General features: G+C 41.4%; 1 pseudogene; it reads right to left on the bottom strand.

Annotated features, from left to right (window-relative positions):
* The window catches only part of LOC121577468, a 50,553-nt pseudogene that overhangs the window by 4,608 nt on the left and 18,114 nt on the right, over positions 1-27,831 (bottom strand).

Raw genomic sequence — 27,831 nt, 5'->3', positions numbered from 1 at the left:
CTACCCCCAAGCCATAAGACTCCTGAACAGCTAATCATGGCTACCCGGACTATTTGCACTGCCCCCCCACCCCATACTTTTTACGCTGCTGCTACTCTGTTAAGTATTTATGCATAGTCACTTTAACTCTACCCACATGTACATATTACCTCAACTACCTCAACTAGCCGGTGCCCCCCGCACATTGACTATGCAACGGTACCCCCCTGTATATATAGCCTCCCTACTGTCACTTTATTCTATTGTATATATAGCCTCCCTACTGTCACTTTATTTTTACTTCTGCTCTTTTTTTCTCAACACTTTTTTGTTGTTGTTTTATTCTTACTTTTTTGTTTAAAATAAATGCACTGTTGGTTAAGGGCTGTAAGTAAGCATTTCACTGTAATGTCTGCACCTGTTGTATTCGGCGCATGTGACCAATAAAATTTGATTTGATTTGATTAGTGTCATGTAAATGAATCATAATGCTGGTGTGGGTAGCCAAAGACCTCTATTTTCGTGTCATATGACCATAGCACCAGTTCTAATCCAAGGGCCAATGCCCTTTTAGCAAACTCCAGGCGGTGCTATGGTCAGATGACATGAAAATAGAGCTCTTTGGCCATGCACACCAATGGTTGGTTTGGCCTTCGAAAGAATAATGCATATGCAGAAAATACCTCATCCCTACTGTAAAATATGATGGTGGATCTTTGATGTTATGGGGCTATTTTTGCTTCCACTGGTCCTGGGGCCCCTTCTTAAGGTCAACTGCATCATGAACTTGACCAAGTATCAGGACATTTTAGCCAAAACCTGGTTGCCTCTGCCAGGAGGCTGAAACTTGGTCGCAAGTGAATCTTCCAGCAAGACAATAACCCCAAGCACACATACAATTCCACAAAGAAAAGGTTAATTGACCACAAAATCAACATTTTGCAATTGCCATCTCAGTCTCCAGACTTGAATAGGGCAGTCCATAAGCATAGACAAAGGATATCAAGGATCTGGAAAGCTTTTGTATGGAGGAATGGTTTAAGATCCCTCCCAATGTGTTTTCCAATCTCATATTTATTTATAAAAAAAAAAAAAGGCTCAGTGTCCTTATCCTCGCAAGGGGAGGGTGCTGGAGTAATGAAAACAAGGGATCCAATCATTTTGACCCCTCTTTTTTAGATTTGTTGTATTAGTTGGTAAAGGCCCAGTGCAGTCAAAAACGTGATTTTCCTGTGTTTTATATATATTTCCACAAGATGAGGGCGGAATAATACTATGAAATTGTGAAAATGATGAAAATGTCCTTTTAGTGTAAGAGCTGTTTGAATAGACCGCCTGAAATTGCAGCCCGTTTTGGTGGGATGGAGTTTTGGCCGGCCTGGTGACATCACCAGGTGGTAAATTAGTTTTAAAAAACAATAAGAAAGAGAGTTCCAAACCTCTCTGCCAATAACAGCTCATTTTCAGTTTTCCCCTCCCCACTCCGACCATTTCTTGCTTGAGAAAATGCTCTTTGCTAAGAAGCAATTTTTGTTCCTTTTTACCATTTTAATTAAAAGAATCACAGTAAGGTACTTAATTGTTACCAATAAATTATTTGATATTGAGATAAAAACGGCTGCATTTGACCTTGAAATAAAATATTTTTCTCTGAGCAATTGTATTAGTATCAAATATTATAATTGTTTTTAAAAAATGGCATACAACATATCTCAGTATTTGTATTATTTATTTTATACAGTCTTTTTCTCTCATCTTTATCAAGGGATCCAATAATTCCAGACCCCTCTGTACCTCAGCCTGGCCTGGTGGTCAGCTACTGTCTGGTTGTGTTCTCCCTGAACCTGCTCTGACTGCGGGAGATAAAGGGTCAACAACGCTGTGGAGAAGGTTTGGACAGCAGGACAGGTAAATCACAATGGTTTGAGAAGCTGGTGGTGGGATGCTAAGATAATCCTACCCTGCTCCTTACACACAGCCTGAATAAATAAAGTTTGAACAAACCATTCTGATTGTACACTCACTCAAGTAGCAACGGCGAGTCAGACATGTACTGCTGTTCCTTTATATAGGCTACTGTACATGCACACTGACAGTCACACACACTCACACAGACCCTCATACTGTCCGCAACAGGTGGATAATAAGGTCTCAAGCCCGGCCCAGCTAAACATGGCGGAGGGAAAGCATTTATTAGAGCTTGCACCAATTTCCTCCTGTGGCTGGTGCTTAGACCCTCTCCCAACTTCTGACCTGTCCTTTCAAAGTGTTAATCAGCCCTGCTCCGAGCAGCGATTAACATTCCCCCCTCCAACATGCCCCTCCATTTCCTGATGTGCCTTAGGTCACGGAGGAGACACCCTCTTCTCTGTCCGTCAACTCCTCCGCCTCTCGCCTCTCAGGAGTAGATCACAAGCATGTCATTTCACACCAATCATAGCAATAACCTGATCCACTGCCTGGCGACACAGCCTTACTTCAGCCTGAGGGAGAGGTGAAAGGACAGAGGATTTATATATAATCCACCCACCCTTAGATCTGCCGCTTAGCCTTCCCTCTCTCCCTATCCCTATCAGGCACACCCGTGGCTGTTATGGTCACTCACTGAGCTTTACTGTATTGTTAGGCTACAGCCGTCTACAGCACAGCAACACGGACAACATGCTGTGAGGGATGTTTGTTTGTTTGTTTACATGTTGAGATAAACAAGCCAGACTGGTTCCGGTGTGACTCACGTTGAGGCGATCAAACAGGTCGTCTCCAGGCTCCTTATTCTCCATGAAGAGGTTCTTGAACACCTGAATAAACCAAATAAGGTCAAGACCGAGAGAGAGACAGGTTTTAAATCCTACCTTGTCTGTCCTAGACCTCCAGACCTCCAGCCCAGACACACAGCTGCTCACATCTAGTCTACACACTGGTCATGATAGGAGAGCCCAGGGCTGTCTACCCTGCTCCTCCAGCTCACAGGGGAGACAGAGAGAGATGGAGGAAAAAAGATCTGCATCAATTATATTTTCCAAGAAGTCCTGTTTTCCTCCTGCTCTAAATAAACCAGCTAAAATATGCAAGGAACTAATTAAATGGTAACAGATGTGTTGCTTTTTAAAACAGACCGATTTGAATGACAATTTATCCTTGAGCCAATAGTAAATAACTAAATAGGGAAATAAGAGCCTTTGATGGATGTGTGAGGATTTAAAAATATTTATTCCAGACTCAGTGTCTGGATTGGTGCAACAGAGAGCTGACGGCTGATTGATCAACCAATGTTTTGGAGTCATCAGGAAGGACCTGAAAACATGGCAACAATCTGCACTCATCACAGGCTGTTTATGCATGAACAGATGTCTAAGACACAACTATGTTTGATAGGAGAACACAGCAGTATGCTGGTTCAACATTCAAAATGCTGTTTAGATGATACACAAAGTGACCGGACACAGACATACACTTCAAAATGCAGATGCTGGCAAGTGTAGATTGGTAAATAGATAATCATGTGATCTGGCTATCCAACACTTTGCATTGCAATTCATCACGCTCTCCCATAGAGCTGGAATGAAAATTCATTCTATTCAATCTGACATTTACCAGCTATCCCCTTCCCGTGGAATAAACATGCTAAAATATTCAGGACACTAATACTAATTAATTGTACCTGATGTGTTGCTTTTAAATACTCATTTGAATAATTACACCTTCTGCCAGAAAACAAAAAACTTTGGCTGTCAGATGCAATGTTTCCTATTCCTCTTGGAGATAGCATGGCTGAATCATACTGGAGCTGAATCCTGACACCCCCCAGCTAATGTTGTTTAGCCTCATTTTCACACTGACAGACAGCTGCTTGGCAGAACAGAATGAAATCAGCCAAAATATTTCAAAAGAAAAATCTCCCTTCGTTATGTTTTTTGTGTCAGAATTACTTTGACTGACAGATTCAATATCGGGCCTGATGGGATAATCAATTAAAGTGTGAATAGACAATTATTTGGATACATTTTATCTTGACCATATAAAGCAGTCATTTGAGTTTGAGTGTTGGCATATTCCTCAACTGAAAAGTATTGGAAGAATTACAGCAAAAAATATATTTGAAGAACAACCCTAGAATTTAAACCACCTTTTGCATAATCCCAGTCAAATTGATCTGTCAATTATTTCTCTAAAAATGATTATTAAACTACTAACTTTTTATTTGAACTCTTGACTTCAGAAGTTTGAAGTTAGCCTGTTCCAACAGGAGCAAACACTAGTGGTTCAATCAGAGAAATGTGGCAGCGACACAAATTCAATCTAAAATGACGCCCTCCAGGCATGTCTCTCTCCCTGGGGCTCTCTCACTGTCCTCCACCCCAGGGCACCTACTCTGAGCAGACAGCTCAGTCTGAGGGTGCTGCTGGCCTTGGCTGCGTCTGAAATGACAGTGCCTGGCCAAAAGTAGTGCATATAAGGAAAGGGAATAGGGTGCCATTTCAGACGTGTCCCTTGTAACAGCTAGTGGCTGTTGGCTACTTACCCTCGGTGACGGGAACCTTGTTGTAGTAGCGGATACAATCTTTACCCAGGAAGTCAAACTCCACCACACTGTCCTTGTCCTCCAGCGTGTCGTGGAGGGTGATGTGATCCCACCACACAGATCTTCAACCTGAGGGCCACCTCATACTTCTCCCAGTCCTTCTCACCCCGGGGAACCACAACAACACAGAGCCTTAGGAACACTATGGTCACATCATTGTCTTTACATGGTCTCTCCACACCCATGTTTCATTACATGGGAAGGTGCAGCTTCCAGGCAGTGCTTTCTTATTCCATTCAGAAGCCTTGCACTTGCTACAACCGAGGGCCAACACTCAAGCATAAACCTTTTAGTATTTCATGAGATTGTGGTTAAAACAATGTGTTCATAGTCATGTGTTTAGTAGTCCAATTCTTCCACACGTGTCTAACCTGTTAAATGTCTAGTGGAGAAAAGCAGTCAGAAAGGGTGACATTATGTTTGCATAGTAGCGTAGCGCTATCCAGCGGCTGTTTAATTAGCTATCCCCACACAATCTCACACTCCCACCTCACTGTTGCCAAGGCCACATCGTCATGGCGACAAACTGTGGAATAACTTAACCTTCAAAATAAAGAACTGGGAGATAAGAGGGTGGAGGAGGAGGGAGGAATGGTGGAAGGTGATGTGAGATGTCCAGGAGGCTGGGAGCTCAGGAAGTAGCCATGTTGATTTTAATGGTCACAAACACACAATGGAGGCATGAATCATATTCCATCCCGGCCATGTTGATTTTAATGGTCACAAACACACAATGGAGGCATTAATTATATTCCATCCCGGTTGGATGATGAGGGAACGAGAGAGAGAGAGAGAGAGAGAGAGAGAGAGAGAGAGAGAGAGAGAGAGAGAGAGAGAGAGAGAGAGAGAGAGAGAGAGAGAGAGAGAGAGAGAGAGAGAGAGAGAGAGAGAGAGAGATTTGAGCCAATGTCTTAAGTAGCTGAACATGTTATTACTCCAACCTCATGAAAGTGACAAACTGACACTTTTTCATTTTCAGGAGTGCCTTTGATTTGACGGGCTGCACAGGCACAGTTCGGCACAAGACAACTGTTAGACGCGATTACGCGTTTCTGCGCATAAGCTTAGCTAGCCAACGTCTCCATGACATCGCCTACAAGCGTGATCGGGGATTTCTATTGGAGAAGCAGTTTCTAAATATCTTCATACTAAACCATCTTTGCTAACACCCAGTGTCAGGAATCCTTCAGAAATGTAAAAGTAAAGTAGAGGAAAAGACTATGAAAATAGGAGTTGAATGGGTAGGATAGTGATGGAGGAGAGTGAACTGTGTATTCTAAGTCTATGTGTAACCTTGCTGTTAATCTCAAAAAGACTCACCAGGGAGATGGAGCAGAGCAGACTATTGCCACAGTGGAGATGTTCAAAGACCAGTTCATCTACCTCTGATCTCTCAGCAGCAGCAGCACCAGCAGCCGTACGTTTACCCAACAAGTCTTAGTGCATGCTTCTATCACTAAGCAGTGGCGGGTAGATGGCAATATGAATCACAGGCACACCATACACGCCCATATGCACGCAAAACACCTCTGATCCATTACATCATACAAACCAATTAACACGACAAAGGTGACAAATTGCACCTGTTCCTCTCAAGCAACACAAAAGAAAATAGCTTCTAAACTTGCAGATAAAGACGCGCTCCCCACGGACCTCTCCTTAAAAATAAAAAGAACTGTTCAGAATAGTCAAAGCTTCAGAAGTTCACAGTGCGACTTCTAGGCCTATTCAACAACTATTCAAAAGCACAGATCACACCCGCAAACATAAACTCACAAGATTTCCTCTATTCAATATGCCAGGGTAAAATAGAATACAACTCCTACAACACGCTCAACCGTACTACGACAAAATAAACTAAACACCTACAGATGCAGAACCTAACCATAATGGCCATGCAATGTTCAAAACAGAACCAACGTATATAACTGAAGCAATTTCGAGATCAAATTTTTCCTGACTGTATGAAGCCTGCAGTGTGTGTCGTGTGTGTTTGAATGAATGGAGGGTCATGGGTCATGTCATGTTCAGGACAATAGGAGACTAACAACTACAGTAGACTTGGGTTTCTGATACAGCTTTTTTACCCATGAAAATGCCACAAGGCTAGGGACATTTTGAAATGTAGGCTACTGCGGGGAGGGGCTGGTCCAACTCAAAGTGTCACAAGAAATTGCACCCCCCCCCCCAATGTTACAAATATTTTCACATGACCCTCCCCTTGTACTGTAAAAAAAATTACACCCCCTCCTCCCTCATAGAATTAACTCAAAATAATGTTTACGACCATAAATAACAATAACTGTAGCCACCCTGTGTTTATAAACGTGGATATCGACTTTGCCACATCAGCATGCTTTTGTGGCACAGTCGATGCCACGCAGGGCTACGGAACAGAAGGTTGAGGGTTCGCCGACCATCATGGACTAGGTCACTCTCCCTGCCCATTTCATTAGGGGTGGCAGGTAGCCTCGAGGTTAGAGTGTTGGGCCTGTAACCAATACGTCGCTGGTTCGAATCCCAGAGCTGACAAGGTGAAAAATACTATCTGTCTCTGTGCCATTGAGCAAGGCACTTAAGCCCAATTGCTCAGAGGGTGCTGGACAATGGTGACCCTGGCTGTGACCCAACTCCCTACAGATGTTTCAGGGGAGTTGGGATATGCAAGAAACACATTTCCATTACACACTTTTGTAACAAGACAAATATAGGACTAAGCACCCCCCAAATTGTCATTAGACCTACACTACAATCAGAGCTGGCTGCAGAAAACAATCAGGTAGAGGGAAATCAGATTTTCAACATTTTGAGGCCATATTTATAATTATATAAAATATATGCAACACATTTTCCACCAACAGGTTTCTTTGCCAATGCACCACACAACCAATAAACAAAGCATAGCGACTTCGGGTGCTTCAATATCATGGTTTGCGTTTTTAACACCACCATAAATACATATACAACTACAGTGGGGGAAAAAAGTATTTAGTCAGCCACCAATTGTGCAAGTTCTCCCACTTAAAAAGATGAGAGAGGCCTGTAATAGGTACACGTCAACTATGACAGACATAATGAGATTTTTTTTTTCTCCAGAAAATCACATTGTAGGATTTTTTATGAATTTATTTGCAAATTATGGTGGAAAATAAGTATTTGGTCAATAACAAAAGTTTCTCAATACTTTGTTATTTACCCTTTGTTGGCAATGACACAGGTCAAACGTTTTCTGTAAGTCTTCACAAGGTTTTCACACACTGTTGCTGGTATTTTGGCCCATTCCTCCATGCAGATCTCCTCTAGAGCAGTGATGTTTTGGGGCTGTCGCTGGGCAACACGGACTTTCAACTCCCTCCAAAGATTTTCTATGGGGTTGAGATCTGGAGACTGGTTAGGCCACTCCAGGACCTTGAAATGCTTCTTACGAAGCCACTCCTTCGTTGCCCGGGCGGTGTGTTTGGGATCATTGTCATGCTGAAAGACCCAGCCACGTTTCATCTTCAATGCCCTTGCTGATGGAAGGAGGTTTTCACTCAAAATCTCACGATACATGGCCCCATTCATTCTTTCCTTTACACGGATCAGTCGTCCTGGTCCCTTTGCAGAAAAACAGCCCCAAAGCATGATGTTTCCACCCCCATGCTTCACAGTAGGTATGGTGTTCTTTGGATGCAACTCAGCATTCTTTGTCCTCCAAACACGACGAGTTGAGTTTTTACCAAAAAGTTCTATTTTGGTTTCATCTGACCATATGACATTCTCCCAATCCTCTTCTGGATCCTCCAAATGCACTCTAGCAAACTTCAGACGAGCCTGGACATGTACTGGCTTAAGCAGGGGAACACGTCTGGCACTGCAGGATTTGAGTCCCTGGCGGCGTAGTGTGTTACTGATGGTAAGCTTTGTTACTTTGGTCCCAGCTCTCTGCAGGTCATTCACTAGGTCCCCCCGTGTGGTTCTGGGATTTTTGCTCACCGTTCTTGTGATCATTTTGACCCCACGGGGTGAGATCTTGCGTGGAGCCCCAGATCGAGGGAGATTATCAGTGGTCTTGTATGTCTTCCATTTCCTAATAATTGCTCCCACAGTTGATTTCTTCAAACCAAGCTGCTTACCTATTGCAGATTCAGTCTTCCCAGCCTGGTGCAGGTCTACAATTTTGTTTCTGGTGTCCTTTGACAGCTCTTTGGTCTTGGCCATAGTGGAGTTTGGAGTGTGACTGTTTGAGGTTGTGGACAGGTGTCTTTTATACTGATAACAAGTTCAAACAGGTGCCATTAATACAGGTAACGAGTGGAGGACAGGGAGTTACAGGTCTGTGAGAGCCAGAAATCTTGCTTGTTTGTAGGTGACCAAATACTTATTTTCCACCATAATTTGCAAATAAATTCATTAAAAATCCTACAATGTGATTTTCTGGATTTCTTTTTCTCATTTTGTCTGTCATAGTTGACGTGTACCTATGATGAAAATTACAGGCCTCTCATCTTTTTAAGTGGGAGAACTTGCACAATTGGTGGCTGACTAAATACTTTTTTTCCAGACAAAAAAAAGTTATTCTGTTCACACAGCCAGCTTTTGACATTATTTTAAAAAGTGGTTATGGTTGGTATGGCTTTGAGTTGATGTGGTAGTTTGTTCCACTCAACAGCGCCGGTATATAAAAATGGGTTCTTACCAGATACTCATATTTAAAACAGTGAGTCTCTGGCTCTGGTATTATGCTGGTGGTGTGGACATCTCCAACAAATGAAAAATGGTTGGATACATACCTGGGGGCTGAGTCCATGATGATTCTGTGGACCAGACTAAGTTTAATTAATACTACTGTTTTTTCCACTTGAAGTGCTTGACCTCCAGATGAGTATGAGGGGGGAGTTTAAGTACTCCAAGTCTCCTGAGTGGCGCAGTGGTCTAAGGCACTGCATCGCAGTGCTAGTTGTGCCACTAGAGATCCTGGTTCGAATCCAGGCTCTGTCGTAGCTGGCTGCGAACGGGAGACCCATGGGGCGGCGCACAATTGGTCCAGGGTAGGGGAGGGAATGGCCAGCAGGGATGTAGCTCAATTGGTAGAGCATGGCGTTTGCAACGCCAGGGTTGTGGGTTCGATTCCCACGGGGGGCCAGTATGAAAAAATAATAATGTATGCACTCACTAACGGTAAGTTGCTCTGGATAAGAGCGTCTGCTAAATGACTGAAGAAAAAAAAAAAAAAAGTACAATTCTTACAAGCTTGTCTGGTCTGTAGCTTATTTAGATGTTCGGGGCTGCTGTTGAACCATTATGTGCAGGCATAATCAAAGTGACACTGGACTAGCACACTTGCCAGAGTCTTTAGAGTGTCTATAGCTAGGTTTCCATCCAATTGGTGACAGATTTTCATGCAAATATGATAGAATCTGCATAAAAACGATATGCGCATTTTCTTATCAGAGTTGTTTCCATTAAAATTGACTTTTTCCGGATAAAAGTCTGTGCATAAATACGTAGTGCACATAAAAATAACTTTTGCGGTTCAATTCCCATGTATTCAACTCCAGGCCTACTGATGGTTTTGTCACAAATTTTTTTGCTTAGGTATAGCGAATGCGCCCACTCTGGTATTGGCACGTGCGCTCTAGCCAACAGCTCGCAGATACAGTGCAGGTATAACCTACATGAAGAGATTATTATGGACAAAGGTGTGAGATTATTTGTATTTGTCAAACGGCAGCCAAACACCAGAATAAGACCCTCAAGCTCATCACTGTACACTTTCACCACCCTGTGAAGTTAATCATAATTTATCATAATTTATTTAATCTAGCCTAATAAACTGCATGCTTTCCCATGATGTCTTGACATTTTTTATCCGCCATGTACTTTACTCGCATAAAAAGGTTGGATGGAAACCTGGTTAATGTCAAACCATTTTGAGGATGCTGGAATTATATTTTGGACGAACGGGCGCATGCCTACAGGAGACTTTTGAAGTAGCCTAATCAGATTCAAACATTGTGACTGGTAATACATTTTAAAAGTTAAATGACACATATTTAGGCTATACTGAAGCGTTAGGTTGTAGGTGCGCAAAGAATATCCGCTTGGATTGGAGAGGCAGAGTGTGTGTTAAGCTTTCCTGAATAACTGGGCCTGCTGGGATCATATGTGGCCACATTATTATAGGACGACTTGGGAGAATGATGACCTGCAACAGACAGCTCATCTCAGTATCAGAAGTAAAAATACATGATGAACTGTCGAGAGTGGTGCTACAACTCATCCAAATGGAATTAATGGAATGAAACGTTCAACTTACATGGCTTTCGCGCCGTTATTCAAATTACATTTTCACTGCAGCCTAGAGTAGAATGTTGTACTCACAATTACTCATGGCATTGTGGTGTTGTAGGCTAGTCTAGGTAGAATAATTGTATTGTCCCTAAACAAGATCAATAGGGGAGGTTTTTGAGCTGCGTGTCTCATGTCTTCACTGTTCTTTCATGCACAATGATGCAATTGGCCTCTCTGCTGCCTATCAGCTATTCCTATTGATTCTGGTGGATTCATATTGAAAAGTGATGCAGCTTTGAATGTTTTTATGTGTGGTATGTTTGCTAGTTAGCCTATTGCAGATCTAGACAAACGATCCACCTAACACTATTGTAACTATGAATGGTGGATAGAGAGCAGGATATACAGTTAGGATGGTAGACAATATTGACCTGTGGTATAGTTAAGCATTAAGGCACGAGGGGGTGTGGTATATGGCCAATATACCACGGCTAAGGGCTGTCTTATGCACGACGCAACGTGGTATATTGGCCATATACCACAAACCCCAGAGGTGCCTTATTGCTATTATAAACTGGTTGCCAACGTAATTAGAGCAGTACAAATACATGTTTTGTTATACCCATGGTATACGGTCTGATACACCATGGCTGTCAGCCAATCAGCATTCAAGGCTTGAACCACCCAGTTTATAATAAACGTTAGGGTGTGGAAAAACGTTGAGCACCAAAACACCTTGGGGAGGCACATGCAAGCAGATTAGGAAATATGGCTAGGATGGAATAAATGATATAGTAAAACCCATAGCCACGGGAAGTAGGGGTGCTGAGGGTGCTGCAGCACCCCCTGAAAAATCACCCCAAAAAATAAAAAATAAAAAACAAAAAATGCACCAAATTATTGCACCATCATATGACAAGACACACAGACAAGAGGTCTTAGAGGAGTGGAGTAGTTTGGAAAACTAACATGTGGTCTTCCTCTAGATACAACTACTGAACCTTATTGAGCGATGACTATTGGAACATTAAAACCCGTTGTGGGACTGTTCCATCAGTTAACTGTTTCATAGTGTTTATCTGGCCAGCAAACCTTCTCTTTTATTAACCATTTCCTCTCCTGTAACCTCTCCTTTACCAGCCAGTCAATGTTCTGAGCCGAGCCAGTCTCACTTTGCATAGTTGATGATGACATCCTGGATCCTCTTCTTCAACATGCCTTGTTTAGGGTGCTCCCCCCGCCCTCGGAACAGACCCGGGGGCTCAATCTTAAAGTTGCCGATTCGCTCCCGGTGGTGGTCATGCATACAGAAGCCATACTCCTCCACTATTTTCTGGTTGGCCTCTTTCATTACCTGGAATGAAATATAATAAAGCCTGCTTGATCTCAACTAGTTTTAATATTAACCCCCTTTGCTCTCACAATATTGTTTATCCATAGCAATTACACTCAATCCAATATATTGGAGTAGTCATTTATCTCTTCCTTGAGTAATGGCCCAGCCTCCACCTTCTCCTTGTGCATGGGGTGGAGCTCCCCAAAGTCACATTTATTCAGGTCACTAATCAGCATCCTCTCCTCCAGGGTCATCTCATGCCCAGACAAACACAGGGACAATAGATGAGAAACAGATTAACTACTGAATTGTCCTTGACACAGTCAGTCAAACAGGTATCTACGGAGTAGGCCTACCTAATAAAACAAAGAATGCAGAATATTCTTCCATTCATAACCCAGCTCAATTACTAACAGATCTGAGATCTGTCCTTATCAGAATAACTAAAACTTGTAGCCTTCGCTTTAATCACTTGGTCAATAGACAGGACAGACCATCTCAGTCCTCACATCTCACACCTGAGAGCTAGTGACAACCATAAAGCAGGCCAGCCTGGGCTCCAGCAGCAGTAGCAGCGGCCTTTGTGTTCCTGTAATACCGCTCTGCTCTAGGGAGCCCCTGAAGGGGTCAGCCTGTAGTGCGCCCATAATAAGACTATGCAATTAATATGTTAACAAAGCCTATTAAATGAATTATCTAACTCCATAAAAAGTATTTAGCAATATGCAAGAGACTGTAGTTGAGTTACAGGAACTGTAAGGTCAAGAAAGGTTTTTAGATTTTATTTATTCGCACCAAAGAAAATAAGTGAAAAACAAAACAGCACAGATAAAAAACGGGTAAAAACGGTGTACAGGTGAGGTTGGAAGCCCAAAAGGGCTTATATGAAAACCACACCACAAATATAAGTTTAAAAAAACAACAACATTTGTTCGAACAGTTAAACAAGGCATGAATCACTCAGTATACAAGAAAAAGCATGTTTGATTATGTGTGTGTGTGCATGTGTGTGTGTGTGAGTGAGAGAGTTAGGCTACATGGAGGGGATTATTGGGTAGTTTGATTCATCAGGCTGATTCCCAGTCTTTGTTTGAAGTTATTGAGGGATGATGAGGTTTTGACAATGTGAAGATAAGAATTCCAGAATATGGTTCCTCTGTATCTGATAGTGAATTTACTATGTGAGGTGCTGCAGTGGGGAGGGTGAAGGTTATCGCAGTGTCTTGTGTTATATAGATGGATTTCAGAATTAACCTGGAAGAATCCATTGAAGGGTTTGGGTAAACTGTCTGGGAAGTACAAGTATTTGTAGATGAAAGTGCATAATTGGTCGTATTGATTGGTATTAATGTCGTAAATAGACAAGTTATTGAGTTTCTTAAACAAAGGTGCAGATGGAGCCAGGTAATTAGAGGAGGTGGCTAGTCTTGCAAATGTATTTTGTATGATGAGTAATTTATGTGGGTAGGATGCATATGTACTGGCCCAGACAATATTACAGTAAATGAGACATGGGTCAATTAAGCTATAGTATAGAGTTAGGAGGCAAAGTATGATGAACCAAACCACTAATCTTTCTGATGATACCAAACGATTTCATCACTTTGCTACAGACACATTTAATATGATCTTTCCAGGATAACGTTTCATCAATTAGAACTACGAGGAATCTAGTGGATGTGACTTGTTCCATTTCATTCCCACCAATTGAGATTCTGGCTCTTTTTTTAAAACAATATTTCTTATTCTTACTAGTGAATACAATTAAGTTGGATTTTTAAAAACATTTAAAGATAATTTGATTATCTGAAACCATTTAGAAAATGTGGCCATACCTGAGTTTGCTTCATTAATTAGTGAATAACAATTATTGTGTGATAAAATCTAATTGGTATAATCAGCAAAGAGAATGAGAAGTACTGTAGAAGACACAGCAGCAAGGTCATTGATATAGATTAGGAATAACAAAGGTCAGACGACTTCCAGGGGCATGCAGTGAACGAGTTTAGGTCATACCACGGAATTCCCTCAAATTAAGACTTTATCCACGACAGATCTATCGTTATTTTTCAAAATTACGATTAAAACGGTATTGCTTTACTTTTTTTTTTAAAGTTGTGTTTGGTGCAAACCTCAAACTACACGCGGATGCTGTATAAAAACATGCAGCACTCCAATAGATCACTTGCAAAGATGACCAGAGACATTGTCCGCGAGGAAATATCCTCCGCTCTTGACACCAAACTGAGTCCAATCCATGACACACTGGCGAAACTTCAAACCACGTTAACTAACTGTGACTCAAAAGTAAAATATCTAGAGGTTTCAGCTACTGCATTACGCTCGGCTGTAAACGGTGGAGAAGAATTATGATAAATTGCTAACGGCGAATAAGCTGTTGGAGGAAAAGACACGGGCGTTAGAAAACCCAGCAAAAAATTCAATTTGAGAATAATTGGACTGGATCATGGAATTGAAGCTCGTAAACCGACAACCTATGTAAAATTTTCTATGAGCTTTTTGGTCAAAATAAGCTTGGTCCCACCCCTCTGGTGAACATTACTCATCGCACCGAACCTATGACAAATGGAAATCAGTGTATGATAACAGAGCTACATAGCATCGAAGCAAAACGAATGATTCTTCGCGTGGCAGGATAGATGGGGAGACTGCAGTACCAAGGACAGACGATCAGCATCTACCTGCAGAGCTACGGAAACAGTAAGCTACCTACAATGAGTTGAGAGGACTACTGCGCAAAAACAACTTTAGTACGACGTGGTTCACCCGCAAAGCTGCCGATCACCTTCAACAACAAGACCCACACCTTCATGGAAGCCTCGGAAGCAATGGACTTCTTTCTACGAGAGGCAAGTCAAGCCAACGCTTGATTCAACTCCCCCGACCACGGTCCTGTAGGCCGCACATGCTTTTTGATCATGTGGGCACGGGCCCATGAACAGGCGCATAATATGGTCTAACATGCTGACCACACCGCTCGCATGTTGATTTTGTCCACCCACACCAGACGCGATCAGGACATGCAGGTTGAAATATCAAAACAAACTCTGAACCAGCTATATTAATTTGGGAGTAGGTCGAAAAGCATTAAACATTTATGGCAATTTAGCTAGCTAGCTTGCTGTTGCTAGCTAATTTGTCCTTGGATATAAACATTGGGTTGTTATTTTACATGAAATGCACAAGGTCCTCTTCTCCGACAATTAGTCCACAGATAAAAGGGTGAACCGAGTTCGTTTAATAGTTATCTCTCCTCCTTCAGGGTTATTCTTCTTCTTTGGACTTTATATGGCAGTTGGCAACAAACTTTAAAGGTGCATGACCACCACCAACTGGACTGGATAGTTCATCTTTCAGTCACCCATGTGGGTATATGCTCCTAAAAACCAATGGGGAGAGGCGGGACTTGCAGCGCGTCAAGCGTCACAAACGCAGACGCTCGTTGACGCGCGTGACCAGTTTGGATAATATGATTGAATAACATGTATGTGTACATTTATTTTGCAACGTTCGCGCACGTAACGTGGGCGGTGTGGTCAGCATGTAACACCCACAAATATCCCAGGTATGACAGAATATGATTTGTACGATCTGCCACAGACTTTGCAATTCATAATTGATTTGCTTCTAACAAAACGAACTCTCTCCAGGTCTTATAATACCTGGGACGCAAAATAGATCTATAAATGGAGGCTGTATAGACTTATTTTGAACTATGGATTCCTTTTTTTCCCACCCTCGGTTACGTGGTTGGGCATAATCGCATCTTTCTGATTGAGCATTGTCCGTTCTCATGTAGACAAATCAATACGGATACAAACAGAACCAAGTGAGACATTATTTCACTCCAAAATATGATTTACTCTCATGTCATAGTGCACGGCTGCTTTCTTGACTGAATTATTATTTATATTCAACCCCTATCTGTCTGTGGCCGGGTGTTCCATTCACTTAGTTTTTTATTTTTCTTCTTCTTTTTCCCTGCCAAGATGGGACCCACTAATAGAATATCCCCGAGGGAACTGAACAGTAATGACCAAATCATGATCTGTTGAATGGTTTATACCGTGTCCCTATCAAACAGCGATTGGACAAACAATATTTGGTTTTACGTTTATTTATTTTTATTTCACCATAAATGGTTTCATTTTGTTCATGATCCTTTTTTTCTAGTCCAGTAGAATTGATTTGATACTTAGATTATGGGACAAAATAAATGAATAGAGGGAGCCCTGTGGATGGGCGATTTATTATTGTCCTGCTACTGGATGCAGAGCTGTTGGAGTATATGAGAAAGGGATGCTGTAGATATTACGAGTATAATACAACTACAATTTAATCATGAGTTTTTCCCTTTTTGGTGGGAGGGTAGGGAAAGGGTGGAGTTTATGAGTTGCGGTTTGGGAGGACTCTTGGGAAATGTATTTTTTTATTTTTACATATTCTATGCTGATTTGATTACTCATCTATTTACTTTAAAATGGGAATGTACTCATTATTACATTTGCAATAAAGTATTTTCAAAAATGTTAATGGTTATCTGTACTTTCTTGGAATTTACAGGGCATAATAGAAAAAAAATTATACTAGTAGTCTTGATATTATGAATAGGAAAGGAGTAGATATTGCCATGCTCCAGGACACTCATATAATGAAGGATGATACAGTGGGGAAAAAAAGTATTTAGTCAGCCACCAATTGTGCAAGTTCCCCACTTAAAAAGATGAGAGAGGCCTGTAATTTTCATCATAGGTACACGTCAACTATGACAGACAAATTGATCCAGAAAATCACATTGTAGGATTCTTAATGAATTTATTTGCAAATTATGGTGTAAAATAAGTATTTGGTCAATAACAAAAGTTTCTCAATACTTTGTTATATACCCTTTGTTGGCAATGACACAGGTCAAACGTTTCCTGTAAGTCTTCACAAGGTTTTCACACACTGTTGCTGGTATTTTGGCCCATTCCTCCATGCAGATCTCCTCTAGAGCAGTGATGTTTTGGGGCTGTCGCTGGGCAACACGGACTTTCAACTCCCTCCAAAGATTTTCTATGGGGTTGAGATCTGGAGACTGGCTAGGCCACTCCAGGACCTTGAAACGCTTCTTACGAAGCCACTCCTTCGTTGCCCGGGTGGTGTGTTTGGGATCATTGTCATGCTGAAAGACCCAGCCATGTTTCATCTTCAATGCCCTTGCTGATGGAAGGAGGTTTTCACTCAAAATCTCACGATACATGGCCCCATTCATTCTTTCCTTTACACGGATCAGTCGTCCTGGTCCCTTTGCAGAAAAACAGCCCCAAAGCATGATGTTTTCACCCCCATGCTTCACAGTAGGTATGGTGTTCTTTGGATGCAACTCAGCATTCTTTGTCCTCCAAACACGACGAGTTGAGTTTTTACCAAAAAGTTCTATTTTGGTTTCATCTGACCATATGACATTCTCCCAATCCTCTTCTGGATCCTCCAAATGCACTCTAGCAAACTTCAGACGAGCCTGGACATGTACTGGCTTAAGCAGGGGAACACGTCTTGCACTGCAGGATTTGAGTCCCTGGCGGCGTAGTGTGTTACTGATGGTAGGCTTTGTTACTTTGGTCCCAGCTCTCTGCAGGTCATTCACTAGGTCCCCCCGTGTGGTTCTGGGATTTTTGCTCACCGTTCTTGTGATCATTTTGACCCCACGGGGTGAGATCTTGCGTGGAGCCCCAGATCGAGGGAGATTATCAGTGGTCTTGTATGTCTTCCATTTCCTAATAATTGCTCCCACAGTTTATTTCTTCAAACCAAGCTGCTTACCTATTGCAGATTCAGTCTTCCCAGCCTGGTGCAGGTCTACAATTTTGTTTCTGGTGTCCTTGACAGCTCTTTGGTCTTGGCCATAGTGGAGTTTGGAGTGTGACTGTTTGAGTTTGGAGTGTGACTGTTTGAGGTTGTGGACAGGTGTCTTTTATACTGATAACAAGTTCAAACAGGTGCCATTAATACAGGTAACGAGTGGAGGACAGAGGAGCCTCTTAAAGAAGAAGTTACAGGTCTGTGAGAGCCAGAAATCTTGCTTGTTTGTAGGTGACCAAATACTTATTTTCCACCATAATTTGCAAATAAATTCATTAAAAAACCTACCATGTGATTTTCTGGGGGAAAAAATCTCTATTTGTCTGTCATAGTTGACGTGTACCTATGATGTAAATTACAGGCCGCTCTCATCTTTTTAACCCTCCCGTTGTCCTAGGGTCAAAATTACCCGCCACTGTGTTAAACCAACTTTATTTAATTTTTATATTTTTTTGATCATTTGTGAGAAGGAGGCAGTGAGACTTTCTTTAAAAATATAAAAATTAAATAAAGTTGGTTTAACACAGTGGCGGGTCATTTTGACCCTAGGACAATGGGAGGGTTAAGTGGGAGAACTTGCACAATTGGTGGCTGACTAAATACTTTTTTCCCCCACTGTATGTAGCAAAATTTGCAATAGTGTTTTTTACATTGGATAAAAGTAGACACTCAGAGCTAGAAAATGACATATCATACACTACTGTTGAGGAACAACCGGAAAGTAATTCTGCTTTGAAAGTTGATCAACTTTGTTCCTTGAATGTTTTGGTAAACCTACTGGAGAGCTCTTCTTTGTCTACACCCATTCAGCATCGTTCACACCCTCTTATGCCTTAGCCCCACCCATCTCTTTAAGGATTCACATGTGAGGCCAAGTACTAAACAACCAAAGATTTCAAGACTAAAGGTTGGTTAATACTATGTCTATTGACAGTTGTCGCAGTGACATCATAAACATTCTATTGTCGTCCGATATCAAACTTGTCGTTATGAAAAAGTATAAACACAAAAACGACATGCTGCATGTCCAAAATACCATAACTGGTGTATTTTAACACCAATAAACCCACTCGTTTAAAAATGAATTTAGTACGTCAATCTAGCAAACCAGGCAACTAAATGTAACTTTCTAAACAATGTTTTGGTTTGTTTCTAGCTTGTTAGCTAGCTAGCTAATGTTAAGTTAGCTGGCTAGCCAGTTCAAATAATGACCATATCATATAGCTGACAACGTTTTCACTTTAGCTCATTTATATTCATTATTACAGGAAAATAAACACACAACAAGATCATTATTTACAAGTTAATGGCTAGCCAATTACAGAAAATAGCTTACGGTTGTGAGTGTGATGAAATAAAAGCAGGGCATTCTACCGGAGAATTTTAGAACTTGGACACTGTCTCGTTGGCCTAACGTTATATCCTAATTTGACTTTGGTGCAGGTCATGTTGTTCTTCAGATTACCGTCTCTGGTAAACACATATTATATCAAATAAAATCGATGCTTATTTGTCACATGCACAGGCTACAGAAGGTATAAACAGTACAGTGAAATTGTTACTTGCATAGTGGAGTTTTTTGTTTAAACAATGAACCATAATCCCAACTCATAACGTTACTACCCTGCATGAATCTGCAGGTAGCTAACCAACCAGGTTCAATGTTAGCTCTCTAGCTAACATTAGGCTATAACTAGCAATGCAAATGGCTCTGAGATACGAATAATATTACTACCCAGGTCATACACGTAACGTTAGCTAGCGAGCCAGCCAGCTAACGTTAGCTAGCTAGCTAACAGTACGCTTTAACTTGAAATGAAAACGACTTTCTGACTAAATTAGAAACTTATAATATCTGAAAATGTAGCTAGCTAGACTCTCTTACCCGTATACATGGATGGATGCTTCTCCCTCTGTCACAGATGTCATGGTTGCCCTTGGTTTGAAGATGAAATCTGGAGACAGATGTTCTATACAACAGCCTTCTGTGTGTTCTCTTTTCAACTCCCTCTGCATATTTGCAATCAAACGCCAGAATTTTCTCCATCTGCTTAGCTATCATACTCTAATTCTACCGGGCATTCCACTGAGTTCAAAACTCAGTCCTCCAGAAAGTGGAGAGCAACACTTTTGCAGTTCTACTATGTGGTATCTTTAAAAAAAAGCAGCGTTAGAAAGGATTACATACACATACTGACCAGGTCATGTTATAGACAGAAGCCTGCTACATGGCAGACCATCAGAACTCATCTCTCGCCATGTCCAGTCCATCCATTATCTCAGCAAATCATGGCTAGCGGGAAGGTTCCTGTCTTTTTCTGTGGCTAAACCAACTAAGCTCGTAGTTTAACAATTTTATTCGTATTTACAGATGGCATACAAGTTTGTTATTAAGGCACATGAAAGTTCACATGTTCCAGAAGGTATTTCTGCCCAAAAACGCATTTTGATAAAAAAGGTTGACTTTAAAATGCCTCTCCTGTGAAGTAGTGACGTGCGACATACACCTAGTTTCCTGAAACGAGTCACAAATCGGATTATCTGGATGCAGTGGTGGAAAAACTACCCAATTGTCATATTTGAGTAAAAGTATAGATACCTTAATAGAAAGTTACTCAAGTAAGTGAAAGTCACCGAGCAAAATACTACTTGAGTAAAAGTCTAAAAGTATTTGGTTTAAAATATACTTAAGTATCAAAAGCAAATGTAATTGCTAAAATATACTTACATTTCAAAAGTAAAAGTATACATAATTTCAAATTCCTTAAATTATGCAAACCAGACAGCACCATTTTCTTGTTTTTAAAATGTATGGATAGACAGGGGCAAACTCCAACACTGTCACGATCGTCGTAATAAGTGGACCAAGGCGCAGCGTGATATGCGTACATCTTTTAATTAGTACTACACAAACTCACAAAACAACAAAACGAAACGTGTAGTCCTCGGTCATAAACACAAACCTACACGGAACAAGATCCCACAAATAACAAGTGCACAACAGGCTGCCTAAGTATGGTTCCCAATCAGAGACAACAAGACACAGCTGCCTCCGATTGGGAACCACCCCGGCTAACACAGAAACACACGATCTAGAAAAGAACACATAGAAAACAAAACATAGACACTACACATATAAACTAACACCCTGGCTCAACATATAAGAGTCCCCAGAGCCAGGGCGTGACAAACACTCAGACATTATTTACAAAAGATACATTTGTGTTTAGTGAGTCCGCAAGACCAGAGGCAATAGGGATGACCACGTGTTCTCTTGATAAGTGCTTGAATGTCACATTTTCCCTGTCCTGCTAAGCATTCAAAATGTAACAAGTACTTTGGGTTGTCAGGGAAAATGTATGGAGTAAAAAGTACAATATTTTTTTTAGGAATGTAGTGAAGTAAAAGTAAAAGGTGTCAAAAAAGAAATAGTAAAGTAAAGTACAGATACCCCAAAAAACAAACTAAGTAGTACTTTAAAGTATTTTTACTTAAGTACTTTACACCACTGTCTGGACGGTAATAGACCTAGCTTCCCGTTAGCTAGCAAATTACGCAATAAAGATAGTCTTGCTGACATTGTTTCCATTCAGTCTGATGATTGTGTTCTCTTGCATGATTCACCATCAATTAATTTACAATTAAAAATGTATATGAAAAACTATACAGTTCTGAAGTACAAAATACCTCAGACAGCACAATACCCTTTTTTTGAGGATGTCACGCCCTGGCTCTGGGACTCTGTTATGTTGAGCCAGGGTGGGTTGTTTCTATGTGTTTTTGTGCTAGGTTGTTTATCTAGTTCATTTGTTTCTATGTTGGCCGGTGTGGTTCTCAATCAGAGGCAACATGAATCAGCTGTTGCTTGTTGTCTCTGATTGGGTACCATACTTAGGTAGCCTGTTTTGCCACAGTGTTTGTGGGATCTTGTTCCGTGTATGGTTTGTGACTGCAAACCAAGGACTTCACGTATCGTTTTGTTTCGTGTAGTGCATCAAATAATTAAAGTATGTTCACTCATAACGCTGCGCATTGGTCCACTTCTATCGCCGATCGTGACAGAGGGCTTGAATCTACTGCAACTTTCCTCCGATGATGATGCACACTCTCTAGATGCACCTATAACACTCAATGAACTGCATGATGCATTGAAAGACATGAACTGAGGTAAATCCCCTGAATGGGATGGCATCCCACCGGAATTGTATTTAACCTTTTGGTCTGAACTTGGTCCGATATTATTAGAAATGGTACAAACATCTATTCAAATGGGCTTTTTCAATAGAGATGTTAATACTGCAATTTTCTCTGTTACATAAAAAGGTAAAGACCCAACTCTCTGTTCAAGTCATAGGCATCTCTCCCTTATCAACACTGACATGAAACTGTATGCCAAGGCTCTAGCCAAATGCCTTGAAACCATTTTACCCAAACTAGTTCATCCTGATCAAACAGGTTTTGTCAAACATAGAATAGCGTCAGACAATCTGAGACTTCTCCTACATTTAATACACATTACACCTAATACAGTGCCTTCGGAAAGTATTCAGACCCCTTGACTTTTTCCACATTTGGTTAGGTTACAGCCTTATTTGAAGAAAATAACATTTTTTTTTTACAAATACAGGTAGAAAAAAAAACTGATATCACATTTACATAAGTATTCAGACCCTTTACTCAGTACTTTGCTGAAGCACCTTTGGCAGCAATTACAGCCTCAAGTCTTTTTGGGTATGACACTACAAGCTTGGCACACCTGTATTTGGGGAGTTTCTCCCATTCTTCTCTGCAGATCCTCTCAAGCTCTGTCAGGTTGGATGGGGAGCGTTGCTGCATGGCTATTTTCAGGTCTCTCCAGAGATGTTCAATCTGGTTCAAGTCTGGGCTCTGGCTGGGCCACTCAAGGACATTCAGAGACTTGACCTGAAGCCACACCTGCGTTGTCTTGGCTGTGTGCTTAGGGTCGTTGTCCTGTTGGAAGGTAAACCTTTGCCCCAGTCTGAGGTCCTGAGTGCTCTGGAGCAGGTTTTCATCAAGGATCTCTCTGTACTTTGCTCTGTTAATCTTTCCTTCGATCCTGACTAGTCTCCCAGTCCCTGCCGCTGAAAAATATCCCCACAGCATGATGCTTCACTGTAGGGATGGTGCCAGGTTTCCTCCAGACGTGATGCTTGGCATTCAGGCCAAAGAGTTCAATCTTGGTTTCATCAGATCAGAGAATCTTGTTTCTCATGGTCTGAGAGTCTTTAGGTGCCTTTTGGCTTTCTCCAATCTCCATGTGCCTTTTACTGAGGAGTGGCTTCCATCTGGCCACTCTACCATAAAGGCCTGATTGGTGGAGTGCTGCAGAAATGGTTGTCCTCCCTGACCAAGGCCCTTCTCCCCCGATTGCTCAGTTTGGCCGGGCAGCCAGCTCTAGGAAGAGTCTTAGTGGTTCCAAACTTCTTCCATTTAAGAATGATGGAGGCCACTGTGTTCTTGGGGACCTTCAATGCTGCAGAAATGTTTTGGTACCCTTCCACAGATCTGTGCCACGACTCAATCCTGTCTTGGAGCTCAGTTGTAGGATGATCAATGGAAACAGGATGCACCTGAGCCCAATTTTGAGTCTCATGGCAAAGGTTCTGAATACGTATGTAAATAAGGTATTTCTATTTTAATAAATTTGCAAACATTCTAAAAACCTGTTTTCACTTTGTCATTATGGGGTATTGTGTGTAGATTGTTGAGGAAATTGTTTTATTTAATCCATTTTAGAATAACGCTGTAACGTAACACAATGTGGAAAAAGTCAAGGGATCTGAATACTTTCCGAAGTCACTGTATACCATCACCCTGTGCAGTCCTGTCAATTGATGAAGAGAAGGCCTTTGACCGTCTCGAATGGTCCTACCTCTGATATACTATGGAACGTATGGGATTTGGCAAAATGTTTATGACTGTTAAAAACACTGTATGGTAACCCCTCTGCGATGGCCTTGACGGGTAATCAACGCTCCTCACAGTTTGCTGTCCAGTGTCCAGCCTCTTATTTGCCCTATCACTGGAGCCTTTAGCTAAAAAAAGACATAAATCCCAAGATATAAGGCAAATATCAGTTAAGGACACGGGTCACCAAATCTCATTATATGCAGATAACATATTATTGTACTTTGACAATGTACCACAATCCCTCCCTAACGTATTAAGTATATTCAGACAATTCAGCAGTATACTGTATCAAGCTACAAGATCAACCTCACTAAATAATTTCTGCTTCCATTTAACAAAGCAATGTTCAATCTCAATATAGAATCGAATATACCAATTGTGACCAATTTTAAATACCTGGGTATTTACATTTTTCCCTCTCTACATTGTTTGTTTCAAAGAACTACAAACAAGTTTCAGCTGCAATTACAGCAGATCTCGACAGATGGTTTATTGTAACATTAACTCTATCAGGTTGAATTTCGATAGTCAAAATGAATGTCTTGCCTAGACTACATTTTTTGCTAGCATGCTTCCTTTGCCCACGCCATTAGGGTACTAGGAAAAGATTCAAAGTTCAGTGTCATATTTTATATAGAAAGGGAAACGACCCAGAATGAAGATGAATACACTACAGCAACCCAAAGGTTTTGGGGGTCAAGGTTTATCCAAATTCAATTTATATGCTTTGTCTTTAGTGCTCTGCCCACTTAAGAAATTATTTGATCAAAATAAATATCTTCCTTGGTTGGAAATAGAGGAAAATATAGTGTCACCATTTACATTGAAAGATGCACTATCTTCTGCCTCATCTCCTAAGTTTTGCCGTACTCAGTTTGGAGCAATATTCGCTCACTCAAGACAGACCTGGCAACAAATTTAAAAAGTTGGTAATTGGGAAGTCCGATGGCATATCCAAACATCAATATTTAGAAATAACTCCATACCTTTGGGAGGGAAACGTATTATTTTTCAAGAATGGTCTAAACAAGGAATTCATACACTTCTGGACATTGTCACGGTTTCGGCCGAGGCTGCTTCTCCTCCTTGTTCGGGCAGGCTTCGGCGGTCGTCGTCTCCGGAGTACTAGCTGCCACCGTTCTATGTTTCGATGTTCGTTTGGTTTGGTCTGTTTGTACACCTGTTCTTTGTTAGTGTTGATTATGTGCCCTATAAGTTCTCTTAGGTTTTGTCATGTGTTGTGTGTAATTGTTTCGTGTCAGCTAGGCGTCAGTTTGTTCTCTCTCATTCTGTTTTGTTTTGAGAGAGTGTCCGCACTGTGTGCGCAGTTTGGGTTACGCACTGTTTTCTGTGTGCGTAATTTTTCGCTTGCCCTCCGGCTGGGATTTTGCCGTGAGTCTTTTGTCTTGTTTGATCCTCACTAAAGACTGTTGAAGAGCCTCTGTTGTCCTGCGCTTGATTTCTGCACCACATCTACGCTCAGCCCTTTGACAGACATAATGAAGGATGAAGGTTTATTATCCTTTCATCCTTTTTTTTTTGCAGTTAAGAACCGCTATGCACACTTATGGAGTCCCATGGAGTCAACCACTCCCACTCCATCCACTTGCTGAGTTGTTAGGTAGTCAGAACAAAGTTTTTGTATCCAATCTATATAGAAAAAACTACTAGAAACCCTCCGTAAATCAATGGGAATAGTAACTGTATGGAATTTACTGTAGATCTTAAAGACTACCAACAGAATACAGATTGGAAAAGAGTCTGGAACAATATCTCAATGTCCTCCCGAAATTTGAATAATCAACCAATACAGAAAATCACATTGTAGGATTTTTAATGAATTTATTTGCAAATTATGGTGGAAAATAAGTATTTGGTCAATAACAAAAGTTTCTCAATACTTTGTTATATACCCTTTGTTGGCAATGACACAGGTCAAACGTTTTCTGTAAGTCTTCACAAGGTTTTAACACACTGTTGCTGGTATTTTGGCCCATTCCTCCATGCAGATCTCCTCTAGAGCAGTGATGTTTTGGGGCTGTCGCTGGGCAACACGGACTTTAAATTCCCTCCAAAGATTTTCTATGGGGTTGAGATCTGGAGACTGGCTAGGCCACTCCAGGACCTTGAAATGCTTCTTACGAAGCCACTCCTTCGTTGCCCGGGCGGTGTGTTTGGGATCATTGTCATGCTGAAAGACCCAGCCACGTTTCATCTTCAATGCCCTTGCTGATGGAAGGAGGTTTTCACTCAATCTCACGATACATGGCCCCATTCATTCTTTCCTTTACACGGATCAGTCGTCCTGGTGCCTTTGCAGTAAAACAGCCCCAAAGCATGATGTTTCCACCCCCATGCCTCACAGTAGGTATGGTGTTCTTTGGATGCAACTCAGCATTCTTTGTCCTCCAAACACGACGAGTTGAGTTTTTACCAAACATTTCTATTTTGGTTTCATCTGACCATATGACATTCTCCCAATCCTCTTCTGGATCATCCAAATGCACTCTAGCAAACTTCAGACGGGCCTGGACATGTACTGGCTTAAGCAGGGGGACACGTCTGGCACTGCAGGATTTGAGTCCCTGGCGGCGTAGTGTGTTACTGATGGTAGGCTTTGTTACTTTGGTCCCAGCTCTCTGCAGGTCATTCACTAGGTCCCCCCGTGTGGTTCTGGGATTTTTGCTCACCGTTCTTGTGATCATTTTGACCCCACGGGGTGAGATCTTGCGTGGAGCCCCAGATCGAGGGAGATTATCAGTGGTCTTGTATGTCTTCCATTTCCTAATAATTGCTCCCACAGTTGATTTCTTCAAACCAAGCTGCTTACCTATTGCAGATTCAGTCTTCCCAGCCTGGTGCAGGTCTACCATTTTGTTTCTGGTGTCCTTTGACAGCTCTTTGGTCTTGGCCATAGTGTAGTTTGGAGTGTGACTGTTTGAGGTTGTGGACAGGTGTATTTTATACTGATAACAAGTTCAAACAGGAGCCATTAATACAGATAACGAGTAGAGAACAGAGGAGTCTCTTATAGAAGAAGTTACAGGTCTGTGAGAGCCAGAAATTTTGCTTGTTTGTAGGTGACCAAATACTTATTTTCCACCATAATTCGTAAATAAATTCATTAAAAATCCTACAATGTGATTTTCTGGAGAAAAAAAAATCTCAATTTGTCTGTCATAGTTGACGTGTACCTATGATGAAAATTACAGGCCTCTCTCATCTTTTTAAGTGGGAGAACTTGCACAATTGGTGGCTGACTAAATACTTTTTTCCCCCTCTGTAAGCTCAGCATAACTCAATGGCTACAAAACTTCCTTGACGTCCTTTCACTTGAGCTCTCTATAGCTCGTGTGAACGGCGCCAAGGAAACAACATTAGATACATTTAATAGAGCAGTCGAAAAGGTCAAACGTTTATTATGAGTAAATGTAATGCAATTATGTTTGAATTCATTAATTGTATTTTGAATATCTGTATCTAATATCAATGTATGCAGGCTGATTATATCCATGTGTGCCTTGTTCCCACAAACATTTTACAAACCCAAGATAAGTTATCCATGATGTTTTGTTTTGTGCATAGATATATCCACAACATGATCCCTTGGGGGGAAGGAGGGGGTGGTGAGGGCAGGAGGGAGGGAGGGGGAATAGGGATGGGTCGCACTTACTAAGAAGGGGGAGGGAGATGAGACAGACAGGACAAATAATGCTTATTTTATTTGTTTTTCGTTTCTTTACATACAGTATATACTTTTTGCACATTCTTTCCTGTCTGTGATCTGAACCCTTCACACGTTTTTTTTTTTTTTGGGGGGGGGTCACAAAAAATAAAGTCCCAATTATCAAACCCTGTGGCACAC

This window comes from Coregonus clupeaformis, chromosome 29 (assembly GCF_020615455.1).
Source record: "Coregonus clupeaformis isolate EN_2021a chromosome 29, ASM2061545v1, whole genome shotgun sequence".
Lineage (NCBI taxonomy): Eukaryota > Metazoa > Chordata > Actinopteri > Salmoniformes > Salmonidae > Coregonus > Coregonus clupeaformis.
Note: the sequence above shows the minus strand (reverse complement) of the source record. Positions and strands in the feature narration are given on the sequence as shown.